The 24,215-nt window shown below is 41.8% G+C and overlaps 1 non-coding gene and 2 pseudogenes across 1 annotated transcript; 2 read left to right on the top strand and 1 right to left on the bottom strand.

The window, feature by feature from the left end:
* Nucleotides 1-8,074: 8,074 nt before the first annotated feature.
* On the top strand, nt 8,075-8,253 carry LOC135005994 (U1 spliceosomal RNA; annotated as a pseudogene).
* Nucleotides 8,254-16,482: 8,229 nt separating this feature from the next.
* LOC135005805 (U1 spliceosomal RNA) lies at nt 16,483-16,645 on the top strand. The gene has a single exon (XR_010206329.1). It is a non-coding gene; the product is annotated as a U1 spliceosomal RNA (small nuclear RNA).
* A 2,083-nt stretch (nt 16,646-18,728) lies between these two features.
* On the bottom strand, nt 18,729-18,907 carry LOC135005993 (U1 spliceosomal RNA; annotated as a pseudogene).
* Nucleotides 18,908-24,215: the final 5,308 nt, after the last annotated feature.

The raw sequence follows: 24,215 nt of genomic DNA, 5'->3' as shown, positions 1-24,215 counted from the left end.
TTTTGTAAGAAACACATTGGTACTTTCCCATGATGAGTGAGTGCTTCAGGATTTCTTGCACTTACATGGGCTATTAACCAAAAGGTTGGTGGTTCAATCCCACCCAGGGATGTAATTGACCTTGTCATCAGATTTTGGTGATCTTTAAGTAGACAAGTCAAAATTTCAAACCCCCTCTTATGGTGTAGGGTACCTGGCCTTCTCTGACGTAATCAGAGTTAGATTTAATTAAGTGATTTTATAAAAAACAGCTAGGAAGCACAATTTAGCAGTGGGTTGCAGAGAAAAAAATAACATTTTAAACCTACCGGTAATTTTTTTTTCTCGTAGTCCGTAGAGGATGATGGGGACTCCGTAAGGACCATGGGGGATAGACGGGCTCCGCAGCAGACATGGGCACTTTAAGAAAGACTTTAGATCTGGGTGTGCACTGGCTCCTCCCTCTATGCCCCTCCTCCATACCTCAGTTAGAGAAACTGTGCCCAGAGGAGACAGACAGTTCGAGGAAAGGATTTTTGTTAATCCAAGGTCAAGATTCATACCAGCCACACCAATCACACCGTATAACTTGTGATATACTACCCAGTTAACAGTATGAATCAAATCTAACTCTGATTACATCAGAGAAGGCCAGGTACCCTACACCATAACAGGGGTTTTCGAAATTTTGACTTGTCTACTTAAAGATCAACAAAATCTGATTACAAGTTCAATTACGTCCCTGGGTGGGATTGAACCACCAACCTTTTGGTTAATAGCCGTACACACTAACTGATTGCGCCACAGCGAAACTTTGCAAAAGTACATACTGACAAAGGCTAATAAGCATTCATCTAGAACGATTCCTAGAAAAACTTTAAAAAGTCAATAATCTGGAGAGTTTTTGTAAGATGTTTCTTCCAGCAACCAATGAAGAAACACATTGGTACTTTCGCATGATGAGTGAGTGCTTCAGGATCTCTTGCACTTACATGTGCAGCAGAGTACTGTAATGGAAGCATGCTGGGTCCATAACCCAGAGGTAGGCAGATTGAAACTATCCTCTGCTATATGACTTGTCTACTTAAATATTACCAAAATTTGATGACAAGGTCAATTACGTCCCTGGATGGGATTGAACCACCAACCTTTTGATTAATAGCTGAACACACTAACCGATTGCGCCACAGAGACACTTTGCAAAAAGTACATACTGACAAAGACTAATAAGCATTCATCTAGAACGTTTCCTAGAAAAACTTTAAAAAGTCAATAATCTGGAGAGTTTTTGTAAGATGTTTCTTCCAGCAACCAATGAAGAAACACATTGGTACTTTCCCATGATGAGTGAGTGCTTCAGGATCTCTTGCACTTACATGTGCAGCAGAGTACTGCAATGGAAGCATGCTGGGCCCATAACCCAGAGGTAGGCAGATTGAAACTATCCTTTGCTATATGCATTTTTTTTTTGTTCATTAAAGTAATCCAAAACTGGGATTGATATTTTAGCTTTTATTTTTACTTAAAGTACAATAACTTTTACCATTTTAATTTGTTTTAATAGTATATTGACAGTGTTGTTTTCTTTCAAAAATCCAATTAATTTTCTTTACCCGATTATTAAAATGGTAATTGACAAAAACAAACTACATTGTCACCAGAAGAGCAATACAAAATGTACAAGTGATATATTAAAATCATCTTTCCAGCTTGAATTTCAATGATGCATTGGGGCAACGATTTTGTGAGAAACATCTTCACCCTTAAATAAAGATTTTCTTTATTCCTTACCTGTGTGCTAATTAGATATCACCTTGTTTTCACATTAAACAGACTTCCACATGAGAAAGCAGCAAGGATGCAGTGGCGTTAATGTTTCCTGGTGTCAACCTGTATTATTTCAGTAGATATTGAAATGAGGATGCATCTTGCTGCCTTTCCAATGAAGCAAGTTTAATTTAGTAATAGGTGAAAAACCATCCCTACAAATATGTTAATCAGATACTTGGCTTTGTGGACACTTTTCAGAGAACAAATTAGTTAGCATAAAAATAAAGCAATTGGATTTTTCTGCCAGCATATTTCTTTTTCTCTGCAACCCACTGCTAAATTGTGCTTCCTAGCTGTTTTTTTATAAAATCACTGATTCAAATCTAACTCTGATTACATCAGAGTAGGCCAGGTACCCTACACCATAAGAAGGGGGTTTGAAATTTTGACTTGTCTACTTAAAGATCACCAAAATCTGATAACAAGGTCAATTACATCGTTGGGTGGGATTGAACCACCAACCCTTTGATTAATAACCAAACACACTAACCGATTGCGCCACAGAGACACTTTACACACATACATACTGACAAAGGCTAATAAGCATTCATCTAGAACGTTTCCTAGAAAAACTTTAAAAAGTCAATAATCTGGAGAGTTTTTGTAAGATGTTTCTTCCATCAACCAACGAAGAAACACATTGGTACTTTCCCATGATGAGTGAGTGCTTCAGGATCTCTTGCACTTACATGTGCAGCAGAGTACTGCAATGGAAACATGCTGGGCCCATAACCCAGAGGTAGGCAGATTGAAACTATCCTCTGCTATATGCATTTTTTTTTGTTAATTAAAGTAATCCAAAACTGGGATTGATATTTTTGCTCTTTTATTTTTACTTAAAGTACAATAACTTTTACCATTTTAATTTGTTTTAATAGTATATTGACAGTATTGTTTTCTTTCAAAAATCCACTTAATTTTCTTTACCCTATTATTAAAATGGTAATTGACAAAAACAAACTACATTGTCACCAGAAGAGCAATACAAAATGTACAAGTGATATATTAAAATCATCTTTCCAGCTTGAATTTCAATGATGCATTGGGGCAACGATTTTGTGAGAAACACCTTCACCCTTAAATAAAGATTTTCTTAATTCCTTACCTGTGTGCTAATTAGATATCACCTTGTTTTCACATTAAACAGACTTCCACATGCGAAAGCAGCAAGGATGCAGTGGCGTTTATGTTTCCTGGTGTCAACCTGTATTATTTCAGTAGACATTGAAATGAGGATGCATCTTGCTGCCTTTCCAATGAAGCAAGTTTAATTCAGTAATAGGTGAAAAACCATTCCTACAAATGTGTTAATCAGAGACTTGGCTTTGTGGACACTTTTCAGAGAGCAAATTTGTTAGCATAAACATAAAATCAGAAAATGAAGAGCTGTTTAAACAGCTACTGCCTGAGGGTCTCTTGACCTGGTGCAATACCTCTGTAGCTTTTTGTTGAGGCGGGACGCCATCATGTCTATCTGGAACAGTCCCCACCGACTTGCAATCTGTGCGAAGACTTCCTGATGGAGTCCCCACTCTCCTGGATGTAGGTCGTGTCTGCTGAGGAAGTCTGCTTCCCAGTTGTCCACTCCCGGAATGAACACTGCTGACAGTGCGCTTACATGATTCTCCGCCCAGCGAAGAATTCTGGTGGCTTCCGCCATCGCCACTCTGCTCCTTGTGCCGCCTTGGCGGTTTACATGAACTACTGCGGTGACGTTGTCTGACTGGATCAGAACTGGTTGGTCGCGAAGTAAGGTCTCCGCTTGACATAGGGCGTTGTATATGGCCCTTAGCTCCAGGATGTTGATGTGAAGACAAGTCTCCTGACTTGACCAAAGACCTTGGAAATTTCTTCCCTGTGTGGCTGCTCCCCAACCTCGGAGGCTCGCGTTCGTGGTCACCAGGATCCAGTCCTGAATGCCGAACCTGCGGCCCTCTAGAAGGTGAGCACTCTGCAGCCACCACAGGAGAGATACCCTGGCCCTGGGGGACAGGGTGATCAACTGATGAATCTGTAGATGTGACCCGGACCACTTGTCCAGTAGGTCCCATTGCAAGATCCTCGCATGGAACCTGCCGAAGGGAATGGCCTCGTATGATGCCACCATCATTCCCAGGACTCGAGTGCAGTGATGCACTGACACCTGTTTTGGTTTCAATAGGTTCCTGACCAGAGTCATGAGTTCCTGGGCCTTTTCTATCGGAAGATAAACCCTTTTCTGGTCCGTATCCAGAATAATGCCCAAGCAAAGTCAGACGAGTCGTAGGAACCAACTGCGACTTCGGGATATTGAGAATCCAGCCGTTTTGCTGTAACACCTTCAATGAAAGTTATACGCTGTTCAGCAACTGCTCTCTTGATCTCGCTTTTATGAGGAGATCGTTCAAGTACGGGATAATTGTGACACCTTGCTTTCGCAGGAGCACCATAATTTCCGTCATTACCTTGGTGAAAATTCTCGGAGAAAATTCTGGAGAGACCAAACGGCAACGTCTGAAATTGGTAATGACAATACTGTACCGCAAATCTTAGGTACGCCTGATGAGGTGGATAAATGAGTACATGAAGGTATGCATCCTTTATGTCCAGAGATATCATAAAATCCCCCCCTTCTAGGCTGGCGATGACCGCTCTTAGCGATTCCATCTTGAACTTGAACCTTTTCAAGTATAGGTTCAGGGATTTTAAATTTAATATGGGTCTGACCAAACCGTCCGGTTTTGGGACTACAAACAGGGTCGAATAATTTCCCTTTCCTTGTTGAAGCAGGGGAACCTTGACCACCACCTGTTGAAGATACAATTTGTGAATTGCATTTAACACTATCTCCCTTTCCTGGGGAGAAGATGGTAGGGCCGATTTGAAAAACCGGCGAGGAGGCACCTCTTCGAATTTCAGCTTGTAACCCTGAGAAACAATTTCTATTGCCTAGGGATCCACCTGCGAATGAACCCAGATGTGGCTGAAAACACGAAGACGTGCCCCCAACTGGGCGGACTCCTTTAGCGGAGCCCCAGCGTCATGCGGTGGATTTTGTAGAGGCCGGGGAGGACTTCTGTTCCTGGGAACTAGCTGTGTTGTGCAGCTTCTTCCCTCTGCCCTTACCTCTGGCAAGAAAGGACGCACCTCGTACTTTCTTGTTTCTCTGTGATCGAAAGGACTGCATTTGATAATGTGGTGCTTTCTTAGGCTGTGAGGGAATATAAGGCAAAAAATTTGATTTACCAGCTGTAGCTGTGGAGACAAGGTCCGAGAGACCTTCCCCAAACAATTCCTCACACCTGTAAGGTAAAACCTCCATATGCCTTTTTGAGTCGGCATCACCTGTCCATTGCCGGGTCCATAGGACTCGTCTAGCAGAAATCGACATAGCGTTTATTCTAGAACCCAGTAGACTAATGTCACTTTGAGCATCTCTCATATATAGGACAGCATCTTTTATATGCCCTATGGTCAATAACATAGCATCCTTATCTAGGGTCTCAATCTCTGCTGATAAGGTATCTGTCCATGCTGCCACCGCGCTACAACCTCGGCCGACGCAATTGCCGGTCTGAGTAAGGTACCAGAATGTGTGTAAATGGACTTTAGGGTAACCTCCTGCTTGCGGTCAGCAGGGTCCCTGATGGTAGCCGTATCCTGGGATGGCAGCGCTACCTTTTTGGATAAGCGTGTCAATGCTTTATCCACCCTAGGGGAGGATTCCCACCGTATCCTGTCCATTGGCGGGAAAGGATACGCCATAAGAATCCTTTTGGGAATCTGCAGCTTTTTGTCTGGAGATTCCCAAGCTTTTTCACATAATTCGTTCAACTCATGTGAGGGGGGAAAGGTTATCTCAGGTTTCTTTCCCTTATACATGTGTACCCTCGTGTCAGGGACAGGGGACTCTGTGATGTGCAAAACATCTTTTATTGCAATAATCATATATCGAATACATTTAGCCAATTTTGGTTGTAACTTTGCATCATCGTAGTCGACACTGGAGTCAGAATCTGTGTCGGTATCTGTGTCAACTATTTGGGATAGTGGGCGCTTTTGAGACCCCGAAGGTCCCTGCGACATAGGGACAGGCATGGGTTGACTCCCTGACTGTTCCCTAGCTTCAGCTTTGTCTAATCTCTTGTGTAATAAGTTTACATTAGCACTTAAAACATTCCACATATCCATCCAGTCAGGTGTCGGCGTTGTCGATGGAGACACCACATTAATTTGCTCCTGCTCCTCTCTAGGAGAGCCTTCTACCTCAGACATGTCGACACACGTGTACCGACACACCATACACTCAGGGAATCCTCTTATCTGAGGACAGTTCCCCAACAAGGCCCTTTGGAGAGACAGAGAGAGAAAGTATGCCAGCACACACCCCAGCGCTATATGACCCAGGAAAAAAACACAATCATTTTATGTTTACCCAGTAGCGCTGTATTTCCATATATATATGCGCCTAATTATGTGCCCCCTCTTCTTTAAGACCCTCTTTCTACCGTGGTATAAGCAGGGGAGAGTCCATGGAGCTTCCCCTCAGCGGTGCTGTGGAGAAAATGGCGCTGGGGAGTGCTGAGGGAGAAGCCCCACCCCCTCAGCGACGGGCTTCTGTCCCGCTCAAATAGCCCCCCCCATAAAAAAATGGCGGGGGCTCTTATATATATATACAGTGCCTAGCTGCATATATATTTATTTTGCCAAAGAGAGGTCTATATTGCTGCCCAGGGCGTCCCCCCTGCGCCCTTCACCCTTACACTGACTGCCGTGTGTGAGGTGTATGGGAGCAATGGAGCACAGCTTTACTGCTGTGCGTTACCTCAGTGAAGATCATGAAGTCTTCCGCCGCCTCTGAAGTCTTCTTTTCTTCTCATACTCACCCGGCTTCTATCTTCCGGCTCTGCGAGGGGGACGGCGGCGCGGCTCTGGGACGGACGGCGAGGGTGAGACCTGCGTACCGATCCCTCTGGAGCTAATGCTGTACAGTAGCCTAAGAAGCAGAGCCTATCAACTCACAGAAGTAGGTGTGCATCTCTCCCCTCCGCCCCTCGATGCAGGGAGTCTGTTGCCAGCAGGCTCCCTGAAAATAAAAAAATCTAACAAATATACTTTCTGTCAGGAAACTCAGGAGAGCTCCCTGAAAAGCACCCAGTCTCCTCTGGGCACAGTAGTAAACTGAGGTCTGGAGGAGGGGCATAGAGGGAGGAGCCAGTGCACACCCAGATCTAAAGTCTTTCTTAAAGTGCCCATGTCTCCTGCGGAGCCCGTCTATCCCCCATGGTCCTTACGGAGTCCCCAGCATCCTCTAGGACGTAAGAGAAAAATTATGCTGGCAGAAAAATCCAATTGAGTGATTAAACAGCTCCAGAGCTGCTCTGTAAGGCAAGTAAAAGGGTGTGGGCCCTGCAGCACTACCTGTAGTTTGCATTGTGCATTGGAAGCCTAGTTTGCTGTCTGTTTCCACTTCTTTTTTCTTGATCCCCTCCCGTCTATACCCTTGTGCACTATCCTGACTTCTCCTCCCGTCTGCTTACTTTGTGCCTTCCAATGCACAATGCAAACTACAGGTAGTGCTGCAGGGCCCACACCCTTTTACTTGCCTTACAGAGCAGCTCTTGAGCTGTTACAGTGCCCAGCTGCTGCAAGAAATCAGCGTGAATGCTTCAGGGGCTGGGGCATGGCCAACATGAGCCCCACACCGAAGGAGGGTGGGGGTGTTTAATGCGAACTAGGGGTCTTGCACAATGCGAACTACAGGTAGTGCTGCAGGGCCCACACCCTTTTACTTGCCTTACAGAGCAGCTCTGGAGCTGTTACAGTGCCCAGCTGCTGCAAGAAATCAGCTTGAATCCTTCAGGGGCTGGGGCATAGCCAACATGAGCCCCACACCGACAGAGGGTGGAGGTGTTTAATGCGAACTAGGGGTCATCCAAGTGCCGCAAAAGGCCGCCATGCCCTGCACGCCCCTTTTCTCTTTTCATATGCAGACGAGGGTTGAAGCCAACTTTGACCCACTGCTTGGATGACATCGCCATATGCAAATCCATCTGCTGCAGGCCTTCCCCCAGGAATGCTTGCACTAGTTGTTGCATTTGGTTTGTTGTTTGGGGGTGCTTCAGTATTAGGCAGCCTTCTGCCCTCCCATGTTCATCTGAAAATATGTGTTCTCCCTGCAGTTGTTGTCCCCAGATGAGAGTTCCCTTGTGCTGCCTCAGTTGAATCTCCTTTACTTGACAGAGATGTGCCTGAGCAGCGGCCCTCCCCAGCCCTATCCCAAATCATACTTATTTTGCATAGGAGATACCATGGTCATGAAGACTGTTCTCCCAGGGTGCGGTTCATTCATTGCATTCTGGGTATGCTGACCCCTGTGATTTCCCCAAATGTGGGAAACTCGACTGCATTATTTAATGCGAACTAGGGGTCATCCAAGCACCGCAAAAGGCCGCCATGCCCTGCATACCCCTTTTCTCTTTTCATAAGCAGACGAGGTTTGAAGCCAACCTTGACCCACTGCTTGGATGACATCACTTGCTGCCTTTCCAATGAAGCAAGTTTAATTTAATAATAGGTGAAAAACCATCCCTACAAAGGTGTTAATAAGATACTTGGCTTTGTGGACACTTTTCAGAGCACAAATTTGTTAGCATAAAAATAAAGCCAGAAAATGAAGAGCTGTTTAATCACTCAATTGGATTTTTCTGCCAGCATATTTCTTTTTCTCTGCAACCCACTGCTAAATTGTGCTTCGTGGCTGTTTTTTTTATAAAATCACTTAATCAAATCTAACTCTGATTACATCAGAGAAGGCCAGGTACCCTACACCATAACAGGGGTTTTCGAAATTTTGACTTGTCTACTTAAAGATCACCAAAATCTGATAACAAGGTCAATTACGTCCCTAGGTGGGATTGAACCACCAACCTTTTGGTTAACAACTGAACACGCTAACTGTTTGTGCCTCAGAGACACTTTGCGAAAGTACATACTGACAAAGGCTAATAAGCATTCATCTAGAACGTTTCCTAGAAAAACTTTAAAAAGTCAATAATCTGGAGAGTTTTTGTAAGATGTTTCTTCCATCAACCAACGAAGAAACACATTGGTACTTTCCCATGATGAGTGAGTGCTTCAGGATCTCTTGCACTTACATGTGCAGCAGAGTACTGCAATGGAAACATGCTGGGCCCATAACCCAGAGGTAGGCAGATTGAAACTATCCTCTGCTATATGCATTTTTTTTTGTTAATTAAAGTAATCCAAAACTGGGATTGATATTTTTGCTCTTTTATTTTTACTTAAAGTACAATAACTTTTACCATTTTAATTTGTTTTAATAGTATATTGACAGTATTGTTTTCTTTCAAAAATCCACTTAATTTTCTTTACCCTATTATTAAAATGGTAATTGACAAAAACAAACTACATTGTCACCAGAAGAGCAATACAAAATGTACAAGTGATATATTAAAATCATCTTTCCAGCTTGAATTTCAATGATGCATTGGGGCAACGATTTTGTGAGAAACACCTTCACCCTTAAATAAAGATTTTCTTAATTCCTTACCTGTGTGCTAATTAGATATCACCTTGTTTTCACATTAAACAGACTTCCACATGCGAAAGCAGCAAGGATGCAGTGGCGTTAATGTTTCCTGGTGTCAACCTGTATTATTTCAGTAGATATTGAAATGAGGATGCATCTTGCTGCCTTTCCAATGAAGCAAGTTTAATTTAGTAATAGGTGAAAAACCATCCCTACAAATATGTTAATCAGATACTTGGCTTTGTGGACACTTTTCAGAGAACAAATTAGTTAGCATAAAAATAAAGCCAGAAAATGAAGAGCTGTTTAATCACTCAATTGGATTTTTCTGCCAGCATATTTCTTTTTCTCTGCAACCCACTGCTAAATTGTGCTTCCTAGCTGTTTTTATAAAATCACTGAATCAAATCTAACTCTGATTACATCAGAGAAGGCCAGGTACCCTACACCATAACAGGGGGTTTGAAATTTTGACTTGTCTACTTAAAGATCACCAAAATCTGATAACAAGGTCAATTAAGTCCCTGGGTGGGATTGAACCACCAACCTTTTGGTTAACAGCCTTACACACTAACTGATTGCGCCACAGCGACACTTTGCAGAAGTACATACTGACAAAGGCTAATAAGCATTCATCTAGAACGATTCCTAGAAACATTTTAAAAAGTCAATAATGTGGAGAGTTTTTGTAAGATGTTTCTTCCATCAACCAATGAAGAAACACATTGGTACTTTCCCATGATGAGTGAGTGCTTCAGGATCTTTTGCACTTACATGTGCAGCAGAGTACTGTAATGGAAGCATGCTGGGTCCATAACCCAGAGGTAGGCAGATTGAAACTATCCTCTGCTATATGCATTTTTTTTTGTTAATTAAAGTAATCCAAAACTGGGATTGATATTTTTGCTCTTTTATTTTTACTTAAAGTACAATAACTTTTACCATTTTAATTTGTTTTAATAGTATATTGACAGTATTGTTTTCTTTCAAAAATCCAATTAATTTTCTTTACCCGATTATTAAAATGGTAATTGACAAAAACAAACTACATTGTCACCAGAAGAGCAATACAAAATGTACAAGTGATATATTAAAATCATCTTTCCAGCTTGAATTTCAATGATGCATTGGGGCAACGATTTTGTGAGAAACATCTTCACCCTTAAATAAAGATTTTCTTAATTCCTTACCTGTGTGCTAATTAGATATCACCTTGTTTTCACATTAAACAGACTTCCACATGAGAAAACAGCAAAGATGCAGTGGCGTTAATGTTTCCTGGTGTCAACCTGTATTATTTCCGTAGATATTGAAATGAGGATGCATCTTGCTGCCTTTCCAATGAAGCAAGTTTAATTTAGTAATAGGTGAAAAACCATCCCTACAAAGATGTTAATCAGATACTTGGCTTTGTGGACACTTTTCAGAGAACAAATTTGTAATCATAAAAATAAAGCCAGAAAATGAAGAGCTGTTTAATAACTCAATTGGATTTTTCTGCCAGCATTTTTCTTTTTCTCTGCAACCCACTGCTAAATTGTGCTTCCTAGCTGTTTTTTTATAAAATCACTTAATCAAATCTAACTCTGATTACATCAGAGAAGGCCAGGTACCCTATACCATAAGAGGGGGTTTGCAATTTTGACTTGTCTACTTAAATATCACCAAAATCTGATAACAAGGTCAATTAAGTCCCTGGGTGGGATTGAACCACCAACCTTTTGGTTAACAGCCTTACACACTAACTGATTGCGCCACAGCGACACTTTGCAAAAAGCACATACTGACAAAGACTAATAAGCATTCATCTAGAACGTTTCCTAGAAAAACTTTAAAAAGTCAATAATCTGGAGAGTTTTTGTAAGATGTTTCTTCCAGCAACCAATGAAGAAACACATTGGTACTTTCGCATGATGAGTGAGTGCTTCAGGATCTCTTGCACTTACATGTGCAGCAGAGTACTGCAATGGAAGCATGCTGGGCCCATAACCCAGAGGTAGGCAGATTGAAACTATCCTTTGCTATATGAATTTTTTTTTTGTTCATTAAAGTAATCCAAAACTGGGATTGATATTTTAGCTTTTATTTTTACTTAAAGTACAATAACTTTTACCATTTTAATTTGTTTTAATAGTATATTGACAGTATTGTTTTCTTTCAAAAATCCACTTAATTTTCTTTACCCTATTATTAAAATGGTAATTGACAAAAACAAACTACATTGTCACCATAAGAGCAATACAAAATGTACAAGTGATATATTAAAATCATCTTTCCAGCTTGAATTTCAATGATGCATTGGGGCAACGATTTTGTGAGAAACATCTTCACCCTTAAATAAAGATTTTCTTAATTCCTTACCTGTGTGCTAATTAGATATCACCTTGTTTTCACATTAAACAGACTTCCACATGAGAAAGCAGCAAGGATGCAGTGGCGTTAATGTTTCCTGGTATCAACCTGTATTATTTCAGTAGATATTGAAATGAGGATGCATCTTGCTGCCTTTCCAATGAAGCAAGTTTAATTTAGTAATAGGTGAAAAACCATCCCTACAAATATGTTAATCAGATACTTGGCTTTGTGGACACTTTTCAGAGAACAAATTAGTTAGTATAAAAATAAAGCCAGAAAATGAAGAGCTGTTTAATCACTCAATTGGATTTTTCTGCCAGCATATTTCTTTTTCTCTGCAACCCACTGCCAAATTGTGCTTCCTAGCTGTTTTTATAAAATCACTGAATCAAATCTAACTCTGATTACATCAGAGAAGGCCAGGTACCCTACACCATAACAGGGGGTTTGAAATTTTGACTTGTCTACTTAAAGATCACCAAAATCTGATAACAAGGTCAATTAAGTCCCTGGGTGGGATTGAACAACCAACCTTTTGGTTAATAGCCTTACACACTAACTGATTGCGCCACAGCTACACTTTGCAAAAGTACATACTGACAAAGGCTAATAAGCATTCATCTAGAACGATTCCTAGAAACATTTTAAAAAGTCAATAATGTGGAGAGTTTTTGTAAGATGTTTCTTCCATCAACCAATGAAGAAACACATTGGTACTTTCCCATGATAAGTGAGTGCTTCAGGACCTCTTGCACTTACATGTGCAGCAGAGTACTGTAATGGAAGCATGCTGGGTCCATAACCCAGAGGTAGGCAGATTGAAACTATCCTCTGCTATATGCATTTTTTTTTGTTAATTAAAGTAATCCAAAACTGGGATTGATATTTTTGCTCTTTTATTTTTACTTAAAGTACAATAACTTTTACCATTTTAATTTGTTTTAAGAGTATATTGACAGTATTGTTTTCTTTCAAAAATCCACTTAATTTTCTTTACCCGATTATTAAAATGGTAATTGACAAAAACAAACTACATTGTCACCAGAAGAGCAATACAAAATGTACAAGTGATATATTAAAATCATCTTTCCAGCTTGAATTTCAATGATGCATTGGGGCAACGATTTTGTGAGAAACATCTTCACCCTTAAATAAAGATTTTCTTAATTCCTTACCTGTGTGCTAATTAGATATCACCTTGTTTTCACATTAAACAGACTTCCACATGAGAAAACAGCAAAGATGCAGTGGCGTTAATGTTTCCTGGTGTCAACCTGTATTATTTCCGTAGATATTGAAATGAGGATGCATCTTGCTGCCTTTCCAATGAAGCAAGTTTAATTTAGTAATAGGTGAAAAACCATCCCTACAAAGATGTTAATCAGATACTTGGCTTTGTGGACACTTTTCAGAGAACAAATTTGTAATCATAAAAATAAAGCCAGAAAATGAAGAGCTGTTTAATCACTTAATTGGATTTTTCTGCCAGCATTTTTCTTTTTCTCTGCAACCCACTGCTAAATTGTGCTTCCTAGCTGTTTTTTTATAAAATCACTTAATCAAATCTAACTCTGATTACATCAGAGAAGGCCAGGTACCCTACACCATAAGAGGGGGTTTGCAATTTTGACTTGTCTACTTAAATATTACCAAAATCTGATCACAAGGTCAATTACGTCCCTGGATGGGATTGAACCACCAACCTTTTGATTAATAGCTGAACACACTAACCGATTGCGCCACAGAGACACTTTGCGAAAAGTACATACTGACAAAGACTAATAAGCATTCATCTAGAACGTTTCCTAGAAAAACTTTAAAAAGTCAATAATCTGGAGAGTTTTTGTAAGATGTTTCTTCCAGCAACCAATGAAGAAACACATTGGTACTTTCGCATGATGAGTGAGTGCTTCAGGATCTCTTGCACTTACATGTGCAGCAGAGTACTGCAATGGAAGCATGCTGGGCCCATAACCCAGAGGTAGGCAGATTGAAACTATCCTTTGCTATATGCATTTTTTTTTTGTTCATTAAAGTAATCCAAAACTGGGATTGATATTTTAGCTTTTATTTTTACTTAAAGTACAATAACTTTTACCATTTTAATTTGTTTTAATAGTATATTGACAGTATTGTTTTCTTTCAAAAATCCTATTAATTTTCTTTACCCGATTATTAAAATGGTAATTGACAAAAACAAACTACATTGTCACCAGAAGAGCAATACAAAATGTACAAGTGATATATTAAAATCATCTTTCCAGCTTGAATTTCAATGATGCATTGGGGCAACGATTTTGTGAGAAACATCTTCACCCTTAAATAAAGATTTTCTTAATTCCTTACCTGTGTGCTAATTAGATATCACCTTGTTTTCAAATTAAACAGACTTCCACATGAGAAAGCAGCAAGGATGCAGTGGCGTTAATGTTTCCTGGTGTCAACCTGTATTATTTCAGTAGATATTGAAATGAGGATGCATCTTGCTGCCTTTCCAATGAAGCAAGTTTAATTTAGTAATAGGTGAAAAACCATCCCTACAAATATGTTAATCAGATACTTGGCTTTGTGGACACTTTTCAGAGAACAAATTCGTTAGCATAAAAATAAAGCCAGAAAATGAAGAGCTGTTTAATCACTCAATTGGATTTTTCTGCCAGCATATTTCTTTTTCTCTGCAACCCACTGCTAAATTGTGCTTCCTAGCTGTTTTTTTTATAAAATCACTGATTCAAATCTAACTCTGATTACATCAGAGTAGGCCAGGTACCCTACACCATAAGAAGGGGGTTTGAAATTTTGACTTGTCTACTTAAAGATCACCAAAATCTGATAACAAGGTCAATTACATCCCTGCGTGGGATTGAACCACCAACCCTGTGATTAATAACCAAACACACCAACAGATTGCGCCACAGAGACACTTTACAAACGTACATACTGACAAAGGCTAATAAGCATTCATCTAGAACGTTTCCTAGAAAAACTTTAAAAAGTCAATAATCTGGAGAGTTTTTGTAAGATGTTTCTTCCATCAACCAACGAAGAAACACATTGGTACTTTCCCATGATGAGTGAGTGCTTCAGGATCTCTTGCACTTACATGTGCAGCAGAGTACTGCAATGGAATAATGCTGGGCCCATAACCCAGAGGTAGGCAGATTGAAACTATCCTCTGCTATATGCATTTTTTTTTGTTAATTAAAGTAATCCAAAACTGGGATTGATATTTTTGCTCTTTTATTTTTACTTAAAGTGCAATAACTTTTACCTTTTTAATTTGTTTTAATAGTATATTGACAGTATTGTTTTCTTTCAAAAATCCACTTAATTTTCTTTACCCTATTATTAAAATGGTAATTGACAAAAACAAACTACATTGTCACCAGAAGAGCAATACAAAATGTACAAGTGATATATTAAAATCATCTTTCCAGCTTGAATTTCAATGATGCATTGGGGTAACGATTTTGTGAGAAACACCTTCACCCTTGAATAAAGATTTTCTTAATTCCTTACCTGTGTGCTAATTAGATATCACCTTGTTTTCACATTAAACAGACTTCAACATGCGAAAGCAGCAAGGATGCAGTGGCGTTAATGTTTCCTGGTGTCAACCTGTATTATTTCAGTAGACATTGAAATGAGGATGCATCTTGCTGCCTTTCCAATGAAGCAAGTTTAATTTAGTAATAGGTGAAAAACCATCCCTACAAAGGTGTTAATCAGAGACTTGGCTTTGTGGACACTTTTCAGAGAACAAATTTGTTAGCATAAAAATAAAGCCAGAAAATGAAGAGCTGTTTAATCACTCAATTGGATTTTTTTGCCAGCATATTTCTTTTTCTCTGCAACCCACTGCTAAATTGTGCTTCCTAGCTGTTTTTATAAAATCACTGAATCAAATCTAACTCTGATTACATCAGAGAAGGCCAGGTACCCTACACCATAACAGGGGGTTTGAAATTTTGACTTGTCTACTTAAAGATCACCAAAATCTGATAACAAGGTCAATTACGTCCCTGGGTGGGATTGAACCACCAACCTTTTGGTTAATAACCATACACACTAACTGATTGCGCCACAGCGACACTTTGCAAAAGTACATACTGACAAAGGCTAATAAGCATTCATCTAGAACGCTTCCTAGAAACATTTTAAAAAGTCAATAATGTGGAGAGTTTTTGTAAGATGTTTCTTCCATCAACCAATGAAGAAACACATTGGTACTTTCCCATGATAAGTGAGTGCTTCAGGACCTCTTGCACTTACATGTGCAGCAGAGTACTGTAATGGAAGCATGCTGGGTCCATAACCCAGAGGTAGGCAGATTGAAACTATCCTCTGCTATATGCATTTTTTTTTGTTAATTAAAGTAATCCAAAACTGGGATTGATATTTTTGCTCTTTTATTTTTACTTAAAGTACAATAACTTTTACCATTTTAATTTGTTTTAATAGTATATTGACAGTATTGTTTTCTTTCAAAAATTCACTTAATTTTCTTTTCTGTGTGCTAATTAGATAGCACCTTGTTTTCACATTAAATAGACTTCCACATGAGAAAGCAGCAAGGATGCAGTGGCGTTAATGTTTCCTGGTGGTAGTGGGGGACTGTGTTTGTGCTTTCCTCTGGTCAGCTCTGGTAAAAGTCAGATTTCTTTGTCTCAGATCTTCCTCTAGCCTTGTTGTTCTTTCGAGAGTTCCCTTGTGCTGCCTCAGTTGGATCTCCTTCACTTGACAGGGGCGTACCCGAGCAGCGACCCTCCCCAGCACTAGCCCAACTCCTACTTACCTGCCAGGTGAGATACTATGATCATGAAGGTGCTTCTCCCAGGGCAAGGCTCACCCATTGCACTCTGGGTGTGCTGCTCCTGCGATTTCCCCAAATGTGGGAAACTTGACTGCATAATTTGTGTTTCCCCTGGTCGGCTCTCGTATAATTCAGATCTCTTTGTCTCAGGTCTCTCTCCAGCCTAGTTTGCTGTCTGTTTCCACTTCTCTTTTCTTAAACCGCTCCCTTCTATGTCCTTGCGCACCTTAATTAAATCTAACTCTGATTACGTCAGAGAAGGCCAGGTACCCTACACCATAAGAGGGGGTTTGAAATTTTGACTTGTCTACTTAAAGATCACCAAAATCTGATCACAAGGTCAATTACATCACTGGGTGGGAACCTTTTGGTTAATAGCCCATGTAAGTGCAAGAGATCCTGAAGCACTCACTCATCATGGGAAAGTACCAATGTGTTTCTTACAAAAATTCTCCAGATTATTGACTTTTTAAAGTTTTTCTAGGAAACGTTCTAGATGAATGCTTATTAGCCTTTGTCAGTATGTACTTTTGCAAAGTGTCGCTGTGGCGCAATCAGTCAGTGTGTATGGCTATTAACCTAAAGGTTGGTGATTCAATCCCACCCAGGGACGTAATTGACCTTGTTATCAGATTTTGGTGATCTTTAAGTAGACAAGTCAAAATTTCAAACCCCCTCTTATGGTGTAGGGTACCCGGCCTTCTCTGATGTAATCAGAGTTAGATTTGATTAAGTGATTTTATAAAAAACAGCTAGGAAGCACAATTTAGCAGTGGGTTGCAGAGAAAAAAAATTATGCTGGCAGAAAAGTCCAATTGAGTGATTAAACAGCTCTTCATTTTCTGATTTTATGTTTATGCTAACAAATTTGCTCTCTGAAAAGTGTCCACAAAGCCAAGTCTCTGATTAACACCTTTGTAGGAATGATTATCCACCTATTACTGAATTAAACTTGCTTCATTGGAAAGGAAGCAAGATGCATCCTCATTTCAATGTCTACTGAAATAATACAGGTTGACACCAGGAAACATAAACGTCACTGCATCCTTGCTGCTTCCTCATGGGGAAGTCTGTTTAATGTGAAAACAAGGTGATATCTAATCAGCACACAGGTAAGGAATTAAGAAAATCTTTCTTTATGGGTGAAGATGTTTCTCACAAAATTGTTGCACCAAGGCATCATTGAAATTAAAGCTGGAAAGATGATTTTAATATATCACTTGTATATTTTGTACTGCTCTTCTGGTGACAATGTAGTTTGTTTTTGTCAATTACCATTTTAATAATAGGGTAAAGAAAATTAAGTGGATTTTTGAAAGAAAACAATACTGTCAATATACTATTAAAACAAATTAAAATGGTAAAAGTTATTGTACTTTAAGTAAAAATAAAAGAGCAAAAATATCAATCCCAGTTTTGGATTACTTTAATTAACAAAAAACAATGCATATAGCAGAGGATAGTTTCAATCTGCCTACCTCTGGGTTATGGACCCAGCATGCTTCCATTACAGTACTCTGCTGCACATGTAAGTGCAAGAGATCCTGAAGCACTCACTCATCATGGGAAAGTACCAATGTGTTTCTTCATTGGTTGATGGAAGAAACATCTTACAAAAACTCTCCAGATTATTGACTTTTTAAAGTTTTTCTAGGAAACGTTCTAGATGAATGCTTATTAGCCTTTGTCAGTATGTACTTTCGCAAAGTGTCTCTGAGGCACAAACAGTTAGCGTGTTCAGTTGTTAACCAAAAGGTTGGTGGTTCAATCCCACCTAGGGACGTAATTGACCTTGTTATCAGATTTTGGTGATCTTTAAGTAGACAAGTCAAAATTTCGAAAACCCCTGTTATGGTGTAGGGTACCTGGCCTTCTCTGATGTAATCAGAGTTAGATTTGATTAAGTGATTTTATAAAAAAAACAGCCACGAAGCACAATTTAGCAGTGGGTTGCAGAGAAAAAGAAATATGCTGGCAGAAAAATCCAATTGAGTGATTAAACAGCTCTTCATTTTCTGGCTTTATTTTTATGCTAACAAATTTGTGCTCTGAAAAGTGTCCACAAAGCCAAGTATCTTATTAACACCTTTGTAGGGATGGTTTTTCACCTATTATTAAATTAAACTTGCTTCATTGGAAAGGCAGCAAGTGATGTCATCCAAGCAGTGGGTCAAGGTTGGCTTCAAACCTCGTCTGCTTATGAAAAGAGAAAAGGGGTATGCAGGGCATGGCGGCCTTTTGCGGTGCTTGGATGACCCCTAGTTCGCATTAAATAATGCAGTCGAGTTTCCCACATTTGGGGAAATCACAGGGGTCAGCATACCCAGAATGCAATGAATGAACCGCACCCTGGGAGAACAGTCTTCATGACCATGGTATCTCCTATGCAAAATAAGTATGATTTGGGATAGGGCTGGGGAGGGCCGCTGCTCAGGCACATCTCTGTCAAGTAAAGGAGATTCAACTGAGGCAGCACAAGGGAACTCTCATCTGGGGACAACAACTGCAGGGAGAACACATATTTTCAGATGAACATGGGAGGGCAGAAGGCTGCCTAATACTGAAGCACCCCCAAACAACAAACCAAATGCAACAACTAGTGCAAGCATTCCTGGGGGAAGGCCTGCAGCAGATGGATTTGCATATGGCGATGTCATCCAAGCAGTGGGTCAAAGTTGGCTTCAACCCTCGTCTGCATATGAAAAGAGAAAAGGGGCGTGCAGGGCATGGCGGCCTTTTGCGGCACTTGGATGACCCCTAGTTCGCATTAAACACCTCCACCCTCTGTCGGTGTGGGGCTCATGTTGGCTATGCCCCAGCCCCTGAAGGATTCAAGCTGATTTCTTGCAGCAGCTGGGCACTGTAACAGCTCCAGAGCTGCTCTGTAAGGCAAGTAAAAGGGTGTGGGCCCTGCAGCACTACCTGTAGTTCGCATTGTGCAAGACCCCTAGTTCGCATTAAACACCCCCACCCTCCTTCGGTGTGGGGCTCATGTTGGCCATGCCCCAGCCCCTGAAGCATTCACGCTGATTTCTTGCAGCAGCTGGGCACTGTAACAGCTCAAGAGCTGCTCTGTAAGGCAAGTAAAAGGGTGTGGGCCCTGCAGCACTACCTGTAGTTTGCATTGTGCATTGGAAGGCACAAAGTAAGCAGACGGGAGGAGAAGTCAGGATAGTGCACAAGGGTATAGACGGGAGGGGATCAAGAAAAAAGAAGTGGAAACAGACAGCAAACTAGGCTTCCAATGCACAATGCAAACTACAGGTAGTGCTGCAGGGCCCACACCCTTTTACTTGCCTTACAGAGCAGCTCTGGAGCTGTTTAATCACTCAATTGGATTTTTCTGCCAGCATAATTTTTCTCTTACGTCCTAGAGGATGCTGGGGACTCCGTAAGGACCATGGGGGATAGACGGGCTCCGCAGGAGACATGGGCACTTTAAGAAAGACTTTAGATCTGGGTGTGCACTGGCTCCTCCCTCTATGCCCCTCCTCCAGACCTCAGTTTACTACTGTGCCCAGAGGAGACTGGGTGCTTTTCAGGGAGCTCTCCTGAGTTTCCTGACAGAAAGTATATTTGTTAGATTTTTTTATTTTCAGGGAGCCTGCTGGCAACAGACTCCCTGCATCGAGGGGCGGAGGGGAGAGATGCACACCTACTTCTGTGAGTTGATAGGCTCTGCTTCTTAGGCTACTGTACAGCATTAGCTCCAGAGGGATCGGTACGCAGGTCTCACCCTCGCCGTCCGTCCCAGAGCCGCGCCGCCGTCCCCCTCGCAGAGCCGGAAGATAGAAGCCGGGTGAGTATGAGAAGAAAAGAAGACTTCAGAGGCGGCGGAAGACTTCATGATCTTCACTGAGGTAACGCACAGCAGTAAAGCTGTGCTCCATTGCTCCCATACACCTCACACACGGCAGTCAGTGTAAGGGTGAAGGGCGCAGGGGGGACGCCCTGGGCAGCAATATAGACCTCTCTTTGGCAAAATAAATATATATGCAGCTAGGCACTGTATATATATATAAGAGCCCCCGCCATTTTTTTATGGGGGGGGCTATTTGAGCGGGACAGAAGCCCGTCGCTGAGGGGGTGGGGCTTCTCCCTCAGCACTCCCCAGCGCCATTTTCTCCACAGCACCGCTGAGGGGAAGCTCCATGGACTCTCCCCTGCTTATACCACGGTAGAAAGAGGGTCTTAAAGAAGAGGGGGCACATAATTAGGCGCATATATATATGGAAATACAGCGCTACTGGGTAAACATAAAATGATTGTGTTTTTTTCCTGGGTCATATAGCGCTGGGGTGTGTGCTGGCATACTTTCTCTCTCTGTCTCTCCAAAGGGCCTTGTTGGGGAACTGTCCTCAGATAAGAGGATTCCCTGAGTGTATGGTGTGTCGGTACACGTGTGTCGACATGTCTGAGGTAGAAGGCTCTCCTAGAGAGGAGCAGGAGCAAATTAATGTGGTGTCTCCATCGACAACGCCGACACCTGACTGGATGGATATGTGGAATGTTTTAAGTGCTAATGTAAACTTATTACACAAGAGATTAGACAAAGCTGAAGCTAGGGAACAGTCAGGGAGTCAACCCATGCCTGTCCCTATGTCGCAGGGACCTTCGGGGTCTCAAAAGCGCCCACTATCCCAAATAGTTGACACAGATACCGACACAGATTCTGACTCCAGTGTCGACTACGATGATGCAAAGTTACAACCAAAATTGGCTAAATGTATTCGATATATGATTATTGCAATAAAAGATGTTTTGCACATCACAGAGTCCCCTGTCCCTGACACGAGGGTACACATGTATAAGGGAAAGAAACCTGAGATAACCTTTCCCCCCTCACATGAGTTGAACGAATTATGTGAAAAAGCTTGGGAATCTCCAGACAAAAAGCTGCAGATTCCCAAAAGGATTCTTATGGCGTATCCTTTCCCGCCAATGGACAGGATACGGTGGGAATCCTCCCCTAGGGTGGATAAAGCATTGACACGCTTATCCAAAAAGGTAGCGCTGCCATCCCAGGATACGGCTACCATCAGGGACCCTGCTGACCGCAAGCAGGAGGTTACCCTAAAGTCCATTTACACACATTCTGGTACCTTACTCAGACCGGCAATTGCGTCGGCCGAGGTTGTAGCGCGGTGGCAGCATGGACAGATACCTTATCAGCAGAGATTGAGACCCTAGATAAGGATGCTATGTTATTGACCATAGGGCATATAAAAGATGCTGTCCTATATATGAGAGATGCTCAAAGTGACATTAGTCTACTGGGTTCTAGAATAAACGCTATGTCGATTTCTGCTAGACGAGTCCTATGGACCCGGCAATGGACAGGTGATGCCGACTCAAAAAGGCATATGGAGGTTTTACCTTACAGGTGTGAGGAATTGTTTGGGGAAGGTCTCTCGGACCTTGTCTCCACAGCTACAGCTGGTAAATCAAATTTTTTGCCTTATATTCCCTCACAGCCTAAGAAAGCACCACATTATCAAATGCAGTCCTTTCGATCACAGAGAAACAAGAAAGTACGAGGTGCGTCCTTTCTTGCCAGAGGTAAGGGCAGAGGGAAGAAGCTGCACAACACAGCTAGTTCCCAGGAACAGAAGTCCTCCCCGGCCTCTACAAAATCCACCGCATGACGCTGGGGCTCCGCTAAAGGAGTCCGCCCAGTTGGGGGCACGTCTTCGTGTTTTCAGCCACATCTGGGTTCATTCGCAGGTGGATCCCTAGGCAATAGAAATTGTTTCTCAGGGTTACAAGCTGAAATTCGAAGAGGTGCCTCCTCGCCGGTTTTTCAAATCGGCCCTACCATCTTCTCCCCAGGAAAGGGAGATAGTGTTAAATGCAATTCACAAATTGTATCTTCAACAGGTGGTGGTCAAGGTTCCCCTGCTTCAACAAGGAAAGGGAAATTATTCGACCCTGTTTGTAGTCCCAAAACCGGACGGTTTGGTCAGACCCATATTAAATTTAAAATCCCTGAACCTATACTTGAAAAGGTTCAAGTTCAAGATGGAATCGCTAAGAGCGGTCATCGCCAGCCTAGAAGGGGGGGATTTTATGATATCTCTGGACATAAAGGATGCATACCTTCATGTACTCATTTATCCACCTCATCAGGCGTACCTAAGATTTGCGGTACAGTATTGTCATTACCAATTTCAGACGTTGCCGTTTGGTCTCTCCAGAATTTTCTCCGAGAATTTTCACCAAGGTAATGACGGAAATTATGGTGCTCCTGCGAAAGCAAGGTGTCACAATTATCCCGTACTTGAACGATCTCCTCATAAAAGCGAGATCAAGAGAGCAGTTGCTGAACAGCGTATAACTTTCATTGAAGGTGTTACAGCAAAACGGCTGGATTCTCAATATCCCGAAGTCGCAGTTGGTTCCTACGACTCGTCTGACTTTGCTTGGGCATTATTCTGGATACGGACCAGAAAAGGGTTTATCTTCCGATAGAAAAGGCCCAGGAACTCATGACTCTGGTCAGGAACCTATTGAAACCAAAACAGGTGTCAGTGCATCACTGCACTCGAGTCCTGGGAATGATGGTGGCATCATACGAGGCCATTCCCTTCGGCAGGTTCCATGCGAGGATCTTGCAATGGGACCTACTGGACAAGTGGTCCGGGTCACATCTACAGATTCATCAGTTGATCACCCTGTCCCCTAGGGCCAGGGTATCTCTCCTGTGGTGGCTGCAGAGTGCTCACCTTCTAGAGGGCCGCAGGTTCGGCATTCAGGACTGGATCCTGGTGACCACGAACGCGAGCCTCCGAGGTTGGGGAGCAGCCACACAGGGAAGAAATTTCCAAGGTCTTTGGTCAAGTCAGGAGACTTGTCTTCACATCAACATCCTGGAGCTAAGGGCCATATACAACGCCCTATGTCAAGCGGAGACCTTACTTCGCGACCAACCAGTTCTGATCCAGTCAGACAACGTCACCGCAGTAGTTCATGTAAACCGCCAAGGCGGCACAAGGAGCAGAGTGGCGATGGCGGAAGCCACCAGAATTCTTCGCTGGGCGGAGAATCATGTAAGCGCACTGTCAGCAGTGTTCATTCCGGGAGTGGACAACTGGGAAGCAGACTTCCTCAGCAGACACGACCTACATCCAGGAGAGTGGGGACTCCATCAGGAAGTCTTCGCACAGATTGCAAGTCGGTGGGGACTGTTCCAGATAGACATGATGGCGTCCCGCCTCAACAAAAAGCTACAGAGGTATTGCACCAGGTCAAGAGACCCTCAGGCAGTAGCTGTTTAAACAGCTCTTCATTTTCTGATTTTATGTTTATGCTAACAAATTTGCTCTCTGAAAAGTGTCCACAAAGCCAAGTCTCTGATTAACACCTTTGTAGGAATGGTTTTTCACCTATTACTGAATTAAACTTGCTTCATTGGAAAGGCAGCAAGATGCATCCTCATTTCAATGTCTACTGAAATAATACAGGTTGACACCAGGAAACATAAACGCCACTGCATCCTTGCTGCTTTCGCATGTGGAAGTCTGTTTAATGTGAAAACAAGGTGATATCTAATTAGCACACAGGTAAGGAATTAAGAAAATCTTTATTTAAGGGTGAAGGTGTTTCTCACAAAATCGTTGCCCCAATGCATCATTGAAATTCAAGCTGGAAAGATGATTTTAATATATCACTTGTACATTTTGTATTGCTCTTCTGGTGACAATGTAGTTT

This window comes from Pseudophryne corroboree, unplaced genomic scaffold, assembly GCF_028390025.1.
Source record: "Pseudophryne corroboree isolate aPseCor3 unplaced genomic scaffold, aPseCor3.hap2 scaffold_207, whole genome shotgun sequence".
In the NCBI taxonomy this organism is placed as follows: domain Eukaryota; kingdom Metazoa; phylum Chordata; class Amphibia; order Anura; family Myobatrachidae; genus Pseudophryne; species Pseudophryne corroboree.
The sequence above is the reverse complement of the archived record's forward strand: the minus strand, read 5'-3'. Positions and strand labels throughout refer to the sequence as shown.